Source organism: Dromiciops gliroides, chromosome 1 (genome assembly GCF_019393635.1).
Source record: "Dromiciops gliroides isolate mDroGli1 chromosome 1, mDroGli1.pri, whole genome shotgun sequence".
NCBI lineage: Eukaryota > Metazoa > Chordata > Mammalia > Microbiotheria > Microbiotheriidae > Dromiciops > Dromiciops gliroides.
Genome location: NC_057861.1, coordinates 515,492,442 through 515,510,343, shown reverse-complemented (window position 1 = coordinate 515,510,343; position 17,902 = coordinate 515,492,442). Strand labels below are relative to the sequence as shown.

The window sequence follows — 17,902 nt, the reverse complement described above, 5'->3', positions numbered from 1 at the left end:
GGTACAGAGAATATTTAGGGGTTAGGGATTAGCCTTCTTTGTTCTTGGTTCATTGGACTGTTACTTCATTAAGGGTATTGATATCTTAGACCATGAAAAGTGCTGAAATTGCTTTAACTTGTGTCATTTTGGCAAGTATTAAGAGGTTCTGAGGACCAGAGAAAATATCTAGTCCTCTACCTCAATGGTCATGTGACCCAGAAATTCCCTAAATTTCCTGTCCTGTATTTTTCAAAATTGTTTCAAGAACATCAGTTTTTCTCCAATAATATTATTGAAGGCAGAGACTCCATATCCTCTCTAATACTTTACATATAATAGGTACTCAATAAATAATAACCATTCATTGATTTTTGTGATTCATCTCACAGAAATTAGAAAAACAATTTTAATAATGAGCTAGATCAATAAGATACTTATAACTTAAAAACTAAAAAAGTCTCATATTAGGGGCAGCTAGGTGGCACAGTGGATAAAGCACCAGCCCTGGATTCAGGAGGACCTGAGTTCAAATCCAGCCTCAGACACTTGACACTTACTAGCTGTATGACCCTGGGTAGTTCACTTAATCCTCATTGCCCTGCCAAAAAAAAAAAAGTCTCATATACCTCACAGTGAACTTCTTTTTTTCACAAAAAATATATCTTTCTTAAAAGTTAATGGAGTCTATATTCAGAATGTACCTCATTATTGATATTTGTACCAAACCCTCATTTATCTGAATTGGTGTCTTTAGAAGCATAATACTACAAAGATTTCCTCCCACTGGCAGTGTTAGAGCTTCTGAAATATAGCAAATCCCCTATAATTTTCAAAGGGAAGCAAAGAGAATAAGATTAGAATCACACACACACAAAGACCCCAGCATACATAATGTTTAACTTAAATTAAAGATTGGGTTTAATCCTTCCTGATTACTATAATTTTAAGCAGACTATTTGATGTTTTCCTTTTATTAAGAGATCCTTATGTTAACAAACTGTTTTGTCATGATTTATCTTTCATATCTATAATTTTCCTCTCATGGTTCCATTACTGTCATAATAAAAACGATTTTGAAATCATGGTGAGGTGAATTTTTAGACTATGTTCTAAGCATTTACAGAACAAAAGTGTAAAAGGTAAAGAAATAATTAAATTTTCAACAAGCCAATTAGGAATACTGAGACTTTCCTAGAGCAATATTATTTCTAAATCTTGGCACTGTATTATCTGGTAAATGAATACATATTGTTGTGGTGATAAGCAACATGTCAAGTTTCGTTATCTTCTAAAGTACTCATCATTAGATCAAATGCAAATGAATCTGTGTAAATTATATTTGGGTACCATTGTCATCATTTCACTCTAGGATTTAGACACTCTATCAAAAGACCAGCAAACACATTGTTTTAATTACTCTGACTAAAAGAGCCAACAATTTTTTTAACTAAAAAAGGATTTTCTGAAAATTTTTCAAATGAAAAGCAAAAGTTTTCCAAGTTAAAAATAGTTTATATGTATAGACATAGCTTAAAGAAATCACTGGTGTCATCTTAAAATATAAAATTGATCCAAATTGTTTTTATGTAATAACCTTTTCCACATTGGTTATAACATAAAAACAATTTGGATCAATTTTATATTTTAACCTTCCAAGGATACAAATTGCAACCTACTTATGCTTGTCCATTATTTACAATCTTGTTTATATGTTCCCATGAATTTACTGAGAGATATTATCTTGTAGCAGATAAAGACTTTACCTTAAAGCCAAGAAGATCTGGGTTCAAATCCTGCCTCTGACACATATTGAATGTGTCATTCTAGAAAACTTATTTAACTTTTCAGTACTTTAGGTCAGGGGTATCAAACATTCAGAGTTGGCCCATAACACTTCTGAGTACTGCCTGAAATGTAATTGGGAAATATTTGATGAAATAAATAAAATGCAATTGTTGCTGTTCAGTCATGTCCTACTCTTCATGACCCGATTTGGGATTTTCTTAGCAAAGATACTGGAGTGCTTTGTTATTTCCTTGTTCAGCTCATTTTACAGATGAGTAAACTGACACAAACAGAGTTAAGTAACTTTCCCAGGGTGACACAGCTAGTAAGTATCTGAGGTCAGATTTGAACTCAGGTCTTCCTGACTCCAGACCTGGTGCTCTTTCTACTACACCACCTAGCTGCCTCCCCCCACTAATGCAATAGAATATAGATAATGTTGTGGTGATAAGCAACATGTCAAGCGTAGTTATCTTCTAAAGGATCTTTAAATACAGTTTAGTAACATCTTCCCTCCCCTCTCCTACTCCCCATTTCTATTTGAATGTGATGTCACTGATAGAAGGAATTCTGACCTTCTTTGCAGTGTATAATCTTATAGAATTGCCTAGGGCTCTCAGGGTCACATAGACAAGAGTTTTCCAGACCAGCTCTCTACACACTTTGCTGTGATTGCCTCTTTTCCTCCTACAGAAATTTGAATACTGTTACAATATCTTTAAGTGAGAAGAACAAAACTCACTAGAATCTTGGGTAGTGACAATTTTTACCTTGAGAAATTTAGCTCTAATAAGTTAGAGATCTGCCTGAATACTGAGAGTATTGAAGAGGACCAAGTCAAACTCATTTCTGGGGAGTCTTAGAAAGTTAACTGTCTTTAGCTTCCACTTGCCCAATTCTACTTTTTAAAGGGACTATTTTCTTCAGTGAGCTTTTGTACCTACTTTTCATATGGCCAATTATACTTTTTTGTTGTTGTTGAGGCAATTGGGGTTAAGTGACTTACTTGCCTAGGTCATACAACTAGTAAGTGGCTGAAGCCAGATTTGAACTCAGGTCCTCCTGACTCCAGGGCCAGTGCTTTATCCACTGCACCACCTAGCTGCCCCTGCTAATTCTACTTTTTGTGAATTTTAAATGTCTTTTTCCATTTGGCATATGCTGTTTTAAAAAATGTTATTTTCTTCCATATTTTTGATACCTCCTTTACCAAGCTGTTGACTATTTTTTCCATGGCTTTCTTGTATCACTTGCATTTCTTTTCCCAATTTTTCCTTTACCTCTCTTATTTGGTTTAAAAAAATTTTTTTGAACTCTTCCATGGCCTAAGACTAATTCACATTTTTGTTTTAAGTTTTGTATGTAGCAGTTTTGACTTTGTTGTCTTCTGAGTTTGTGTTTTGGTCTTTTCTGTCCCCATAATAACTTTCTATGGTTAGGATCTTTCTGTTAGTTTATTCATTTTTTCAGCCTATTTCTTAACTTTTAACTTGATTTTAAAGTTGGTTTCTGCTCTCAGGGGGCACTATGCCAAGCTTTAGGGTTTTTTTGTGAAGCTATTTTCAGAGATAGTTTTGGGAGTCTGTAAGCTTTCACTTCTTCCCAGGTAGTATGATTTAAGGAAAGAAGTGTTTGCTAATCTCTTGGCTTATGCTCTGATTTGTGAGAGACTACAAGTACTCTTTTCTGCAACAGTGTTTCCACACCCCTGCAGGCACAAGTTCTGGTGTGCTTGTGCTCCTCCTCCCCCTAAAACTGCAACCCTAATCTGAGTATGGGCAATGCAACAAGGTCCTGTACCCAGTGCCAACAAAGGGATACTTGTAATCTCTTTTTGACTGTTTTTCTGACCCCCTTACTATCTGTAGGCTGAGGGCTCTGGAAGCAGTCTCTGTTGCTGCTGAGTTGGTTGCCCCTAGGGCTTGTTCCTGGTTTGCTGGGATGCCATCTGTGCTGGCATAGCCTGCGCTCCATTCTCGCCCCGGTGTGATAAACCTCTCCTGCCACCCTTCTAAGCTGTATTTGGCTGGAAAATTGCTTCACCCCCATACTTTTGTGGGTTCTGTCACTCCAGAATTTGTTTTTAGGCATCACTTAATGTTTTTATATGAGAATTTAGGTGAGCTCAGATGAGTCTCTGTTTTTTCTCTGTCATCTTGGCTCTACCTGCCCTCTCCCCCCTGCCTCACCATTAACCATCTTGCTGAATGAATTTGAGAGATGTAATGATTGGAATGATGCCATCTGCTGGAGACTTACTGTAGAAAAGCTCCGTCATGAGGTGAAGGTCTTTGAGGGCAAGACCATGTGTCTTTCCTTTGGCGTCAGGAAGTGATATTTGCTTGTAGGAGGAAGAAGGGGGGAGCCTGTCGCTCTGACTGGTCTCTTTCCTGAGGACACTGGTGGAGAAGGGAGCTAGAAATGCATTCTCCCTTTAATAGATAGATGAATGTAGGCCTTTCTCTCTCTCTTTACCAAATTCTTATTCTCCTTAATAAATGCTTACAAGCCCAACTCTTGCTAAAGCTTATAATTTATTGGCGACCACTCATTAGATATTTTAGACAGACTAGCTAGAATTTTACCTTTAACAGAGAGAATAAGAAAGTTGACCATCCAGGGCAGCTAGGTGACACAGTGGATAGAGTACCGGCCCTGGAGTCAGGAGGACTGAGTTCAAATCAGACCTCAGACACTTGATACTTACTAGCTGTGTGGCCTTGGGCAAGTCACTTATCCCCAATTGTCTCTCTCACATACACACACACACACACACACACACACACACACAAAAGAAAGTTGATCATCATCTTCAAGAGAATCTGGAGATACATTTTGAGAGGACTGATTTTAATTTATTCTGTGGAGAAGATACTCTATAGAAAAAAAGCTCTCCTGAATAAAGACTTAAATGCTATAACGAAAGAACTGAATTGTTGGAGTTTAGTGTCTATGTTTTAGAGGTAGCAGCTGCAGCCTATGGTTAGACATGACCCTGATTGTGACCTCTCTCTCTCTGTCTCTCTCTGTCTCTCTCTCTCTCTTATAAAAATATGCATATACATATGTATAAATTTATTAATAAATTATATATATAATAATATTAATGTTCTCTTAGTCTGTTAGATCAGACAGATAGGAGAGAGAGCTTACTAGAAAAGAAGCTACTCTGATTTATATGAAATGGAGTAGGGGCTTGAAAATAATTAATAGTTGTTTATGGATCTGTAGAGGTTTATAAGGTAATATAAGAACATATTCCTGGATTGCCTTTGAATCCAATATAAGAGAATTAATAAGGAAACAAGTATGTTGAGTTGTATGGGTCATTTGTTTGTTCTTAAGAGCATTTGAGAGGTGTTGCAACTCACACTGACCCTAATCACTAAGGGATTGTTATAGGTTGGTTAGCGAAAACTGTTTTAAATGTCTAGTGTAGAGGACTTCCGGGGTGAAGCCAAGATGGTGGAGGAAAGGCAGTGAGCTCTCAAACTCATGACACAATCCCTCCAAAAACATCCAAATAAAGAGATAGGACAATTCCTAGAGCAGCAAAATCCATAGAAGAATGTGCTGAAATCATCTTTCAACCAAGGACAGCTTAGAAGGTCAGAAGGAGGGAGCTGCTGTGTTGAGACAGGAGTGGAGCCCAACCCCACAGTCACCCTGACACAGATCCAGTCCCAGGAAGGCCCCACCAGAGAAAGAGACCCCCAGAGCCTCTGAATCACCTGCAGTGCCAGTGTCATCTGGAACTAAACTCACAGTCTTGTGAGAGGGCTGAGCCCTTGGCAGGGGGGAGGTTACAGGGGTCTATGCTGGTGCTAAGGCAGAACTTGAATTTTACACCCCTGCTGGGAACCAGGGGGTAGGCTCGAGTAGCAGTGGCCCAGGTGGGGGAGGTACACAGGCTCATCAGAGCTAACAACCACAACACACAAAGTTGGTTGATTAGCAAGTTGGTCTGGGGTCATCTAAGGACCAGGGAACAGGCCAGGCGAGTAAAGAACCTGCTCTTCCATAGGAAAAAAAAAATGTGCAATGTAGCACTAAACTTTTCTACACTTTCATTCAACAGTTTCTGGTTAGTGATATAGAAATAAGCTATTAATTTGTTTTAAACTTTTTTTTTAGCATGAACTTAATTACTTTTAACAAACATAAATATTTCAATATACAAATAACAGAAAAAGAGGATTGTCTGAACTTCAGTTATGTGTAGTTTGCTTTTTAAAAATAATGTATATAACATATAGCCTGATAAGAAATCTCCCCTGCTTTTGTATGTTTGTATATCATTGATATATGTATATTGATATAATGATATATGGTATTGCTACATATTGATATATGTATCATTGATGATTTTTTCATTCTTTTCCTAATTTTTTTGTATTAATATCATTACTCGTGATTTCCTTCCAACATCTGCCCCCAGGATATGATTGGCTGGTGCTTCTCATTGCCCTTTCCCTCTTCTGCTGCTCGAAGAGCTGGCCCACCACCATGAATGACATTGTAACCATCAGAACCAGGAAGTTCATGACAAACAGACTTCTTCAGCATAAACAGATGGTTATAGATGTCCTTCATCATGGAAAGGCCACAGTGTCCAAGACTAAAATTTGAGAAAGACTGGCCAAGATGTACAAGACAAGCCCAGATGTCATTTTTTTCTTCGGATTCAGAATCCATTTTGGTGGTGGCAAAACAACAGGCTTTGACATGATTTGTGATTCCCTTGACTATGCAAAGAAAAATGAACCAAAGCACAGACTTGCAAGGCATGGCCTATATGAGAAGAAAAAGACATCAAGAAAGCACCTAAAGGAAGGCCAGAATAGAATGAAGAAAGTCAGGGGTACTGCAAAGGCAAATGTTGGCGCTGGCAAAAGGTGAGCTGGAAATTTCATGACAGAAGGAATTGTGATAAAATAATGGGATTTGGCAGACACCCAGGGGCCCCACCTGAAGATTGATTTGGAATTGATTGAATTGGGTGAGACTGAGAAACTGACTGAGAAACTACTAAAGATTGATAAAATCAAGACCATGCCTGGCCGACCCTGAGTGGTGTATTGTTCTCAGAGGCTGTGGACTAGACATCAACAGGAGACCACCCTCAACCAATCAGCTTGAAGGACCTCCCCTTTTGGGGAGGGAGACAGGAAGTAGGAAGGTGAGGGTGGCTCACTGGATTGGCCTCTTTTTTGTTTGGAACTTCGGCTTGGTGGCAGAGAGAGAGAAAAAGAGGGTCCTTCTTTTGATCTGGGACCTTGGTGTGGTGGCAGAATGTCATGTGGGCTGCTAGGGCTATCCTGCATAGATCTAAGCTAGGGTTTTCCATTCTATAAGAGATCTCTTCTCATCCTCTCTCTCTTCACTAACTTCTAATATACTTTAATAAATACTTAAAAGCCTAAACTTTTACTGAATTTATCAGTAACCTTAGCCAGTTTCTCCCAAAAAACTCGGGGAGGGGAGGTAAGGACCACATTAGATTTTAAACATCACAGAATAAAAGGCACTATGGAGGATGTTTATCCATGAAGATATGGATTTTTCATCAGAACACAAATAAATTATGTAAAAACTTAAAAACAAAAAACAAACAAAAAAATCTGCCCCCAAACAGAAGACTTCTTTTCTAACAAATAAGTATAGTCAAGCAAAACAAATTCATCTATTGGCCAGGCCTGAGCATGTGTGTCCCATTTGCCATTCTACATTACATCTTAGTCAAAAAGAAAGAATCATGCTTCATCATTGGTCTTCTGAAATCATGAGTGGTCATTGTATTGATCAGAATTCTTAAACCCTTTTGAGGTTGTTTTCCTTAACATTACTGTAGTCATTGTAAAAATTGTTCTAGTTTTTCTTACTTCATTCTGCATCAGTTCATTTAAGAGTATTAGCTATGTTGCCATAAAAATGAAAAAAAACAGATGCTGAAGCAGCTATGATTCCAGAGTCCACCAGTTGGTGACAGCTTTGGAACTGGTACACCTGGGACTATTTGGTAAGAATTTCTAGGAAAGAGGAGGTGGAGAAAATTAGTTTGAGTGTGAAATCAAGTTCAGAGTTTGTGCTTCTCCATCTTAGGACCATGTGAGCAAAGGTTGAGCAGGAGCCAAATGTCCAAATACTTACTTCTCTACATTTCTCCCCTGAGATTCAAACAGGCTGCTTGTGAGTAGCTGGTTAAACAGAAACAGGACCTTAAAAAAACCATGGAGACAATGATCTTGATGGTTGGTACACTCATCCAAGTGCCCCTTAGAGACAATTCCTTTCTCCCTTGCCTCTGATCCAGGGAAGGAAACAAAGGTCATTAATTGCCCAACTCCTCTAAGTTTTACCCCTAGCTCCATCAAGGAGATGAAGTTAAAAGTATAAGATGTTTATTTCTGCTCCTGTAGATAGCACCACCATCACTGGCTACTTATACCCAAAGTAATGTCTACTTTTACTTTGCTTACTGTCCTTTCATTACTATCATTTTATTCTCCTTTATTTTGAAGGAAAATCTGATGGTCACTAACTTTTTTTGATGATCAATGCTAGCAAAGGTAGAATTTTTTGTGGATCTAATTGTAACAGGGGTATGAGGAGTGTAACATGCCGTGTTAGCTTAAAGTCCCAGGGAGATAGAAAAGATAGAGTGATTCCATCCAGAAGTCACCAACACATTGGAGGAACATAGAGAGTATTCCTAAAACTCTGGTGACAAAGGCAAGCCAAGGATCTAAAAGAAGTGATTCTTTACCATGTATATCTTACCTATGACTCCCTTTGGAGTCTATACTGGTATTTATCTTTCTTTTTTTTTTTTTGTGGGGCAATCAGGGTTAACTAACTTGCTCAGGGTCACACAGCTTGTAAGTGTCAAGTGTCAAGTGTCTGAGGTCGCATTTGAAATCAGGTCCTCCTAAATCCAGGGCCGGAGCTTTATCCACTGCACCACCTAGCTGCCTCTATACTGATATTTATATGTGTTTTCTAGCTACCACAACCACCATCCCTGTTCCCAGTAATAATTTACCTGGCCCCAACAAAATACTTATATATCTAAGTGGGGCTGTAGATGAGATTTTCCCTAAACTTTATGTGCCTCTGTGGGTTCAGCCTTCATTTGACTCCTATTAATCTGAAACATATGGGAATTTCATTTTCTTGCATTTATCATCTGTGAGAAAGCCTCAACAATTACTCATCTCCTTATATTTCTCTGAAATTAATATCTGCATAATTCCTTATGGCATATTTAATTCATATACTATTAATTTGTTTTGTAAATATTTTCTTGATTTACATTCTTTTCTATCCCAACCCTTTCCTCCAATTGAGAACATGAGAAAAACAAACCCATTACAAACAAATTAATCAAAAGAAATGACTATGTTGGCCACATCCAAAAACATTGTTTTCCTTATTCTGCATTGAGTCCTTTACTTCTCTATCAGGAGGAGGATAGTATGTTTCATCATTAGCTCTCTGAAATTTTGGTTGGTCATTACTCTGGTAAAAGTTAATAACAGTATTCCATCATACACACATCCATTTAAGCATGTTTATAGGCTCTTTCTCAGATTCCCATTCTTTGCCACCTCAAAAAGTTAAAAATATTTTTGTATATCCTTAGTTTGTTTTGTTTAGGACTTATCATTCCCTGAGTCTATCCTCCTTCTAATTCCCCTTCCCCCTTTCTTCCCTTTCCATTCTATTTTTCTGAGTAAAATGTGTATATGTATGTATATTCTTCCTTCTAGTTCAGCTTAGAGAGAGGTTCAAATATCAGCCATTCCCTCCCACCTCCTCCTCCTTGTTTGTATAGATATGTACGTGTACACTCTGATAATGTAAGATAATTTCCCCTAATCTTTCTTTTCCTTCTCCTCCTCTCTCCTAGTGCCTTCCCCTTCCAGCCTCTCTATTCTTTTCTTAAGATATTCCAAACATGATAGAACCAACAACTTCTAGATCTTATATAATTATATTCCCTTGATAAATCTTGATGATGATTACAAGGTTCAGAGAAGACACATGTATCATCTCCCCATGTATGAATATAAGCAATTTATCTCTGTTTAGCCCTTTATTATCATTCATTTATGTTTACCTTTTAATGATTCTCCTCACTCTTGTGTTTGAACTTCAGTTTCTTTGCAGCTCTGGTCTTTTCATCAGGAATGCTTGGAAGTCTTCTATTTCATCTAAGATCTGTTTTCCCCTTGCAGTATTATACTCAGTTTTGCTGGTTAAGTTATTCTTGGCAGAAAGGCCATATTCTTTTTTTTTTTTTTTTTTTTTGCAGGGCAATTGGGGTTAAGTGACTTGCCCAGGGTCACACAGCTAGTAAGTGTTAAGTGTCTGAGGCTGGGTTTGAACTCAGGTACTCCTGAATCCAGGGCCGTTGCTCTATCCACTGCGCCACCTAGCTGCCCCAAGGCCATATTCTTTACCTTTTAGAATATTGAATTTCAAGTTCTCCATTGTTTTAGTGTTATGAATCATGTGTGATCCCAAACTGGCTTTTTGGTACTTGAATTCTTGCTTTCTGGCTGCCTCTATTATTTTTTTGACCTGCAAAGTCTGGATTTTGGCTATGACTTTCTTGAGAGTTTTAATTTTGGGGGTTTCTTTCAGGTGATTACCAGTGAATTTTTTTATATTTCCACTTTGACATCTGGTTCTAAGAGATGTAGGCAGTTTTCTTTCAAACTTCTTGAAATAGGATATCTAGGCTCTTCTTTTCTTTTGGTCATGGTGTTCATTGAACCTAGTGATCTATAATATTTTTCTCCTTAATCTATTTTCCAGGTTAGTTATTTTTGCTATGTGATACTTTATATTTTATTCCATTTTCCTGCCTTTTGACTTTGTTTTTTAACATATCTGGTTCCCTCATGACAGTGTATTTGGTTTATTCCCATTTTCAGAGAGTTTGGTCTTAAACAAAGTTTTGTTATTTTGCCAGGCTATAATTCCCTTCCAATTCTTTCCTCCATACTCCCATTTCTTTTCCAATTATTTCTTTAAAGGAATCTTATTCCATTTATAAAAACATTTTAATTAAAAAAAATTCTTGCTTCATCTCCTCTAGGAATTCTAGTTTGTTTTGTGACAAGCTCAGTACTTTTACTGTGGCATTGTGTATAGGTGTGTTAAAGTCATTCTCTCTTTCTGTATTTGTATATTGAGTATCCTTGCCCATTATAGTGTGGTTCTTATTTTTTTGTTTATCCTTTCTTCCAACCTACCTCCTGATTTTTGACTTGATGCCAAGGCTAGGCTCTGCCACACTTCTGGGGAGAAGGCATGCACTGGTCCAATTTTTGCTTTCTTGGGATAATGAGTGTCATGTTATTCTAAGATGGCAGGGACAGGCCAGGGACTTGCAGACTTTCAGTGCTTTCAAAAGGGTCTTATACAAAATCTGATTGTTGCTTCCATGGTTTGAGCTCTGGAAGTTCATTATCTGGATTTGGGTCTGTGCAAGAGTAAACTGCTGCTAGACTCCACTTTCAATCAGCCACCTCTAATCAATAAGAAAGCTTTATTGGTTCAAAGTTCAGAGGAATTGTAGGTTGCCCTTTTTCTGGGTTTCCTACATTGGTTATTCTTCCACAGGCTATGCCTTACACCTGAAATATGAGTCACACCACTGCTACTGCAGCTGCCGGCTTCTGAACTTCCTTCTTTCTCTGTATCCTATTCAGTTCCCCTTTTCACTCTGCCCTGGATCTGCAACTCAGAACTGGGTAGTAGGTGACAAAGCTTCCAGATTGTACCCAACCCCACTGCAGTGCCCTCATGTGAGTCTGGGAATGCCCCAAATAGATTTGAGATATTTTTTTTGTGTTGGTGCACAACCTCTCCCTGGGTACTGAAGTGTTCCTCACAGCATGATCCTACCTCAACCGTAAATTCAGTGTCTGAAGATCTTTCTGTCTCCCTATATCTACCTGGGTCACACAAAGAACTCACTGTGACTATTTCTGGATTTTTCTATCAGAATTTGGTCTGGTGAATTTTATAGATAAGTTTGGAGGACCTGTGGGTGGGAGCTCAGCTGCATTGCTTCCTTTTACTCCTGCATCTCCCTTGCTCTCTGAACTGCTATTTTGTTTATCCCTTCCCCATGTTATCTTCAATGTTATGTAGGCAAATTGTCTATTTTATCTTTTATGATAATCTGTAACCCTTGTCGTGTCAAGAACTTTTCCCCATCCATATTTGTGGAAGAAATCTTTTCCTTCTCTATATTATTTAAAAAAACAAACAAACAAACATGAATTAATGTTTTGTCAAAAGCTTTTTCTGCATCTATTGATATGTGATTTTGTTGTTCTTATAATTAATATGGTAGTTTTCCTAATATTAAACCTACCCTAAATTTCTGGTATAAATCCAATGCCGCCCTAAGATATAATCTTGTGATATCTTGATGTAATCTCATTGCTAATATTTCACTTACAATTTTTGCATCTGTATTCATTAAGGATATTAATCTATAGTTTTCTTTGTTTTAATTCTTTAATTCAGTATCATGGAAATATTTGCATCAAGAAAGGAATTTGATAGGGCCCCATCGTTTCCTATTTTTTTCAGCTAATGTACAATTGGAATTGTCTTTGAAATGTTTAATAGAATTCACTTTTAAGTCAATCTGGTCCTGGGTTATTTTCCTATGAGCACTCATTTATGACTTGTTCAATTTCTTTTTCTGAGATTTGGAAGACTGATCTTTTTTGTTCTATTAACCTGGACACTTTATATTTTAAAAGATATTCATCCATTTTATTTGGCTTATCAGTTTCCTTGTCATATAACTGGGCAAAATATTTTCTAATAATTTCCTTTATTTCTTCTTCATTTGGTGTGAATTTCCTCCCCCCCCCCATTTTTGATACTAGTAATTTGGTTTTCCTCTTTTAAAAAACATAAAGTTAGGATTTGTTTATTTTTTATTTCTCCCCAAAATAGTTTCTAGTTTTATTTATTAATTTAATGGGTTTTTTCTTTCCATTAAAAAAAATCTCTTTGATTGTTAGAATTTCTACTTTGGTGTTTAATTGGCATTTTTAATTTGTTAATTTTCTATGGGTTTTTAAAGTTCTATACTCAAGATTCATTCATGTGTTCTTTTTTATTGATCAAAGCATTTAGAGATATAAATTTTCCCTAAGGACTTTCTTGTTAATTTTTTATTAGATTTATCTAGGTTTGAAAGGTATATACTGAAGTCTCTCATTGTTATAGTTTTACTGTGTATCCCTGTAACTCCTTCAATGTTTCCTTGAAATATTTAGATGCTACCCCATTTAGTAGATATATTTTAGTATTAATATTAATCCATGGTCTTTGGTAACTTTCAGCAACTATAATTTTCCTGTTTATCTCTTTTAATTGTCTAATTTTATGGTCACTCTCTCTAAGATCATGATTGCTACTCCTATCTTTTACTTTAGCTGAAGCATAATAGAATTTGCTTGTGAGTCTTTTGCATTTGAAGTGAACTTCCCATAAACATAATCTTAGAATCTACTTTCAGGCTCAGCTATCTATGGATGAGTTCATTCCATCCACATTCTTGTAATCATTTAATGTGTATTTCCCTCCATCCAATCCTCTAGTATTTTCTTTCTCAGTTTCCAAGTCTCTCTTTATAAAGAAGAGAGTGGTAAATGAGGTGTTGTTGTTTGTCCTTTGAAGAGGACCTTGATATCTGGAAGGTATTGTCATTACTTGCAAATGAATTGGATTTAAGTGAGGTAGGGCTGGGCAAAGTCATTGGCCTCACTCTTTCCTCTGGAGCCATCTGGGTCCAGTGGGAGCAGCTGGTTGGCTCAGTGGATAAAGCACTGGCCCTGGATTCAGGAAGACCTGAGTTCAAATCCAGACTCAGACACTTGACTCTTAGCTAGCTATGTGACCCTTGGCAAGTCACTTAACCCTCATTGCCCCACCCCAAAAATAAATATAATAAAAATTTAAAAAGATATAGAAATAGAGATTATCTATCTATCTATCTATCTATCTATCTATCTATCTATCTATCTATCTATCTATCTATCTATCTATCTATCTATCTGATGTGAGATAGAATTAGGGTCAAATTGATCATAAGTCCTCCTAAAAGAATTACAAGACTCAGTGACTCAGTTTCTCAAGTTTTATTACAATGTTGTGAGTAAGCACAGGGAGAGAACCAGAAAAGTGGAAAGGTATCTCTTGAATAGGGAAAGGAAAGACAGTTATATTTATAGTATGTATAAATTGATTATCAGTCTCATTATAATAATCTCCGCCTTAGGGAAGTACAGGGGAGGGCTTATCCTAATTTGGAGTTCCTGGGGTCCTAAGCCAGTCCCCGAGGAAGGTACCTTTTTCAGTGGAGGTGTGTTTTGGGGGTTTACATGTCATAAGGTGAATCTGGGGACAAATTTGGCCTTTTTTGTATGTGTCTCTTTCTGATTCCCATGGCTAGTTTCAAAATATCCTCCTTTTTCATTTATTTCTATACTAAGCTTCTATAGCCTGTCAATTCCTTTATTGTTATAGTCTTAGGCCTTCATGGCCTAGCTCCCTCTGTTCCATTATGGGCACTGATTTCTGTGGGTAAGAGAACGTAGCATCCTGACTTGTAAGTTATCTATTAATTGGGGTCTAACTCCCTTTTGGAGCTAATATCTAAATTAAAGCTTGGGTCTTAGGTTTTTCTATTAACCCCTTTTTTGCCTCCTACATCATTCTATATTCTACATCATTTGTAACTAGTGTTGCAAATGCAAGGACCAAAACACAAAACACAAATAATTTACAAACAGACCAAGGGGCAACAGGGACCCTAATACAGAATAAATCTAAGAGTTCCATAAAAAAAACTAGATGAAGCAAGCAGTTGTGAACAGTTTCAGCCATCCAGGTAACCTCTGTATGGCAGCTCAACCTTCAGGACGTGTTCTGAACCATATAGACTCTGCCTCAGTCCAGGACTACATTTGCCAGAGAGTTTGAGCACTCTTCCAATTCTTGTAACCCTAATGCAGTAGAAACAGAAATTTATTCTATTACCGATGTTAAATTTGTAAGCATAGCTTCATGTTCAAGTTACCCAAGAAAAGGAATAGTGAGGGCAGCAGTTTTCCAGACCCATCAAAGAAAATTATCCCAGGTTCCTCTTCTGACTCTAGTATAAGAAGAGGCAGTAGCAGTCTTACTCTATAATCCAAATAGCCAAAGGTAACCTATGGGCTTAAGCAGTTGGTATTTAACACTAAAGATTTATAATCTCCTCCTTGTTATAGGAAGGGGAAATACCTTTGGGGCACAATAGGGTGCAAGGGGACCAGGGCTAGGGTTGACCAGTGAATGGACCTGGTAACTAATCTAGCAGCAAGGTCTGCTCTGTGATTCCCTTGCACTATGGAGTTGGTAGCTTGATGCCCTTGGCAGTACATAACAGAGATCTGACTGGGCAGATTTATGATAAAACCTAAAATGCATAACTGTGTTCCCTAGTTACTATCCTCCCTCTCATCAGAATGGGGAGGAATTTTACTTTCTTCTAAACCAAAAAAATACCCAGTTAATTTAACCTTATCATAATACCATATAAACATTAGCAAGCAGATGACAAACCTGAATATTAATATACCTTGTTGTTTGACATATCAAGTGACCACACATTTAAACTGAAAACAGTAAGATCATACATACTTACATTGTGGTCATTTCTTCTACTGACTACTTGCTCTGATTATAGAAATCTGCTATAAAAGAAAGAGCAGGGACATGATTATAAGGCCAGGATAAAACATCCTTAGCTCTGTTTGATTTCAATTAAAAGTTACAAGTGACCACCAGTCATATAGTAATAGCCAAATTCAGGGATAGCTAGGTGGAGACACTTTTCCTGTTCAGTAGGACCACAATGAGCCAAAAGGAGCCTACCTCAGATTGAGTATGAAATCGTCCTCTTGGCTTTTTCCCAGATATCTCCACCTGTAAGCAGCACATTCCCTCTTGTGGCATTGATTTGTGGCATTCTCTCCAGTACTTGGATTATTGGCTTAACCATCCAAACAATTATACCTGAATTCAAAACTCAAAACAATATAAATTACTGTCCCCAAATATTTTATCTAAATTAGCAAACCTCTACTCTCATGAAATTGCAACGAGCAAAAAAAGATTTACCAGCACACACACACACACACACACACACACACACACACACACGTTGCTTTCCTTCATTCTCAGGTTTAAACTTTATCGTGGTGTAAAGATCAATCATTAGAAATTACTTCTATATAATAAGCAACCTTATAAATCCTCAGCAAAACCATTCCTTGTAACAAGCTCTTTTCTGGCAAGTTTACAAATTTTAAAAAAGTCTAGAAGGTCTTTTTCTGTGTAATGATTTACCAGCTTCCAATGCTTTCCTCTGTCTTAGAGGAAACAACTACTATGCCTGTTTTTGTTAAGACCATCAATTGCTTTTCCAATTTTAACACAAATACACTAATTGAAAAGTAACTTTAAAACTTCAACAGTACTCTTTGGTTTCTTCCAGAATTCACAAACCTTGAAATGGCAAGTGAGCACTTAAAGTGGCAGTGTACCTTAAATATACTCCTTTTGTTCCCTCCAAGATTCCAAATTCTTTGAACCATCAGTACAAAATGGCACAATTTTCTTTCTATTTTCTTTTACCACTTATTTAAAATACTCTGGACAGTTTCTTAAGATTTTATAAACATTCTCTCACTCACCACTCTAGCACTGTGCAGCCAGCCAGCCAGCACCTGGGCGGAGGGGGGGGGGGGAAGTGGCAGTGCAACCACAAGTCATGATTGACTTATTTCTTTGAAGCTTACACATTACAAATAGTTACTGATTTTTAACCATTCCACTACAAAAGATTTCAAACTAGCAGCATTTTCAAATCAGCTTTTATAATGTTCATCTAAGGCTATGAATGCCTAGCAAAGAGGTTACATTCCAATTCCAAATTCAAACTCTTAAGTAGACACACACCTGTAAAGATATTCAGAAGTAAAAGACTTCTCTTCCCCCACCTTCAGAGCCTGGCCATTGCTCTGAAAGACTACAGGGGTACAACAAAAAATTCCCCACAGATTGTACAACACAATTCCAACATTTGACAGACATAAATGCACAAGACAACAAGTAGCTGCCTAAGATAAGCAAACAAACAGTCATAAGATATTACTTCTTCCTGACCAGCCCACTCTGGTCAGGGTTAATCAGGAGGTCTGTTACCTTAAATCTTTCCCTTGCAAATAAGCCATTTGTTTCTTTTTACCCAAGTCCAATTTTTTTCCCATTTTCCAAATTTGTAAGGATACACCCAGGGTCATGAAGAATGCTTTCTTTCCCTGTCCCTTTAAGGTGGGTTGGGCTAAGACTGCATCTGAGAAAAATCCTACCTCAGACCTTGGAGGCCCTCCCAACATGACTGAGGTTTCTGAGGCTACAGAGGAGAAAAACACAATGCATACTCCATCCTGGGGAACTCAAGAGCTGAATGAAGGGGTTGCTGTGGCCAGACAGCATTGCAATAAAACACCACCCGTTTTCTTTTTCAGGTCAGTGCTATCAGACTTGTCTTAATTTATCAAAACGCACTTCAAACTACCCTAACTTCTTGACCCATCTGTAATGTCCTGGAGGTTACCAACACCGCACCTGCATCCACATGGGTGTCCACTAATTAACCGCAAAGAACCCAATCTAGGGAGTCCCCCAGACTCCTGGGTCTTGCCAACAGGGCAATTCCCTTTTTCCCTTCTCAGAAAAAAGGCAAAATCCCTCAGTGTAAATCACTTGATCCTGGATCAACAATAAATACCCCCATTCCATTTGGAGAACCGGCCTCCCAAATGAGCTAAAACCCGAGTACAGGAGTTAAAAGCAAATCCCAAACTTACCTTAGCAAAGTCTCACCCCACTGCTTTCAAAAAAAGAAAAAGAGTTTGAGTCTGGGACTAAAATTTCCTCACACATTGGGTGCCAAATGATGTGGGATGGAATTAGGGGTCAAAGTGATCGTGAGTTGTCCCAAAAGAATTACAAGACTCAGTGACTCAGTTTCCCAAGTTTTATTGCA

The 17,902-nt window shown here is 37.6% G+C and overlaps 1 pseudogene; it reads left to right on the top strand.

The window, feature by feature from the left end:
* Positions 1–6,273: 6,273 nt before the first annotated feature.
* LOC122744006 lies at positions 6,274–6,666 on the top strand (annotated as a pseudogene).
* The last annotated feature ends 11,236 nt before the right edge of the window (positions 6,667–17,902 follow it).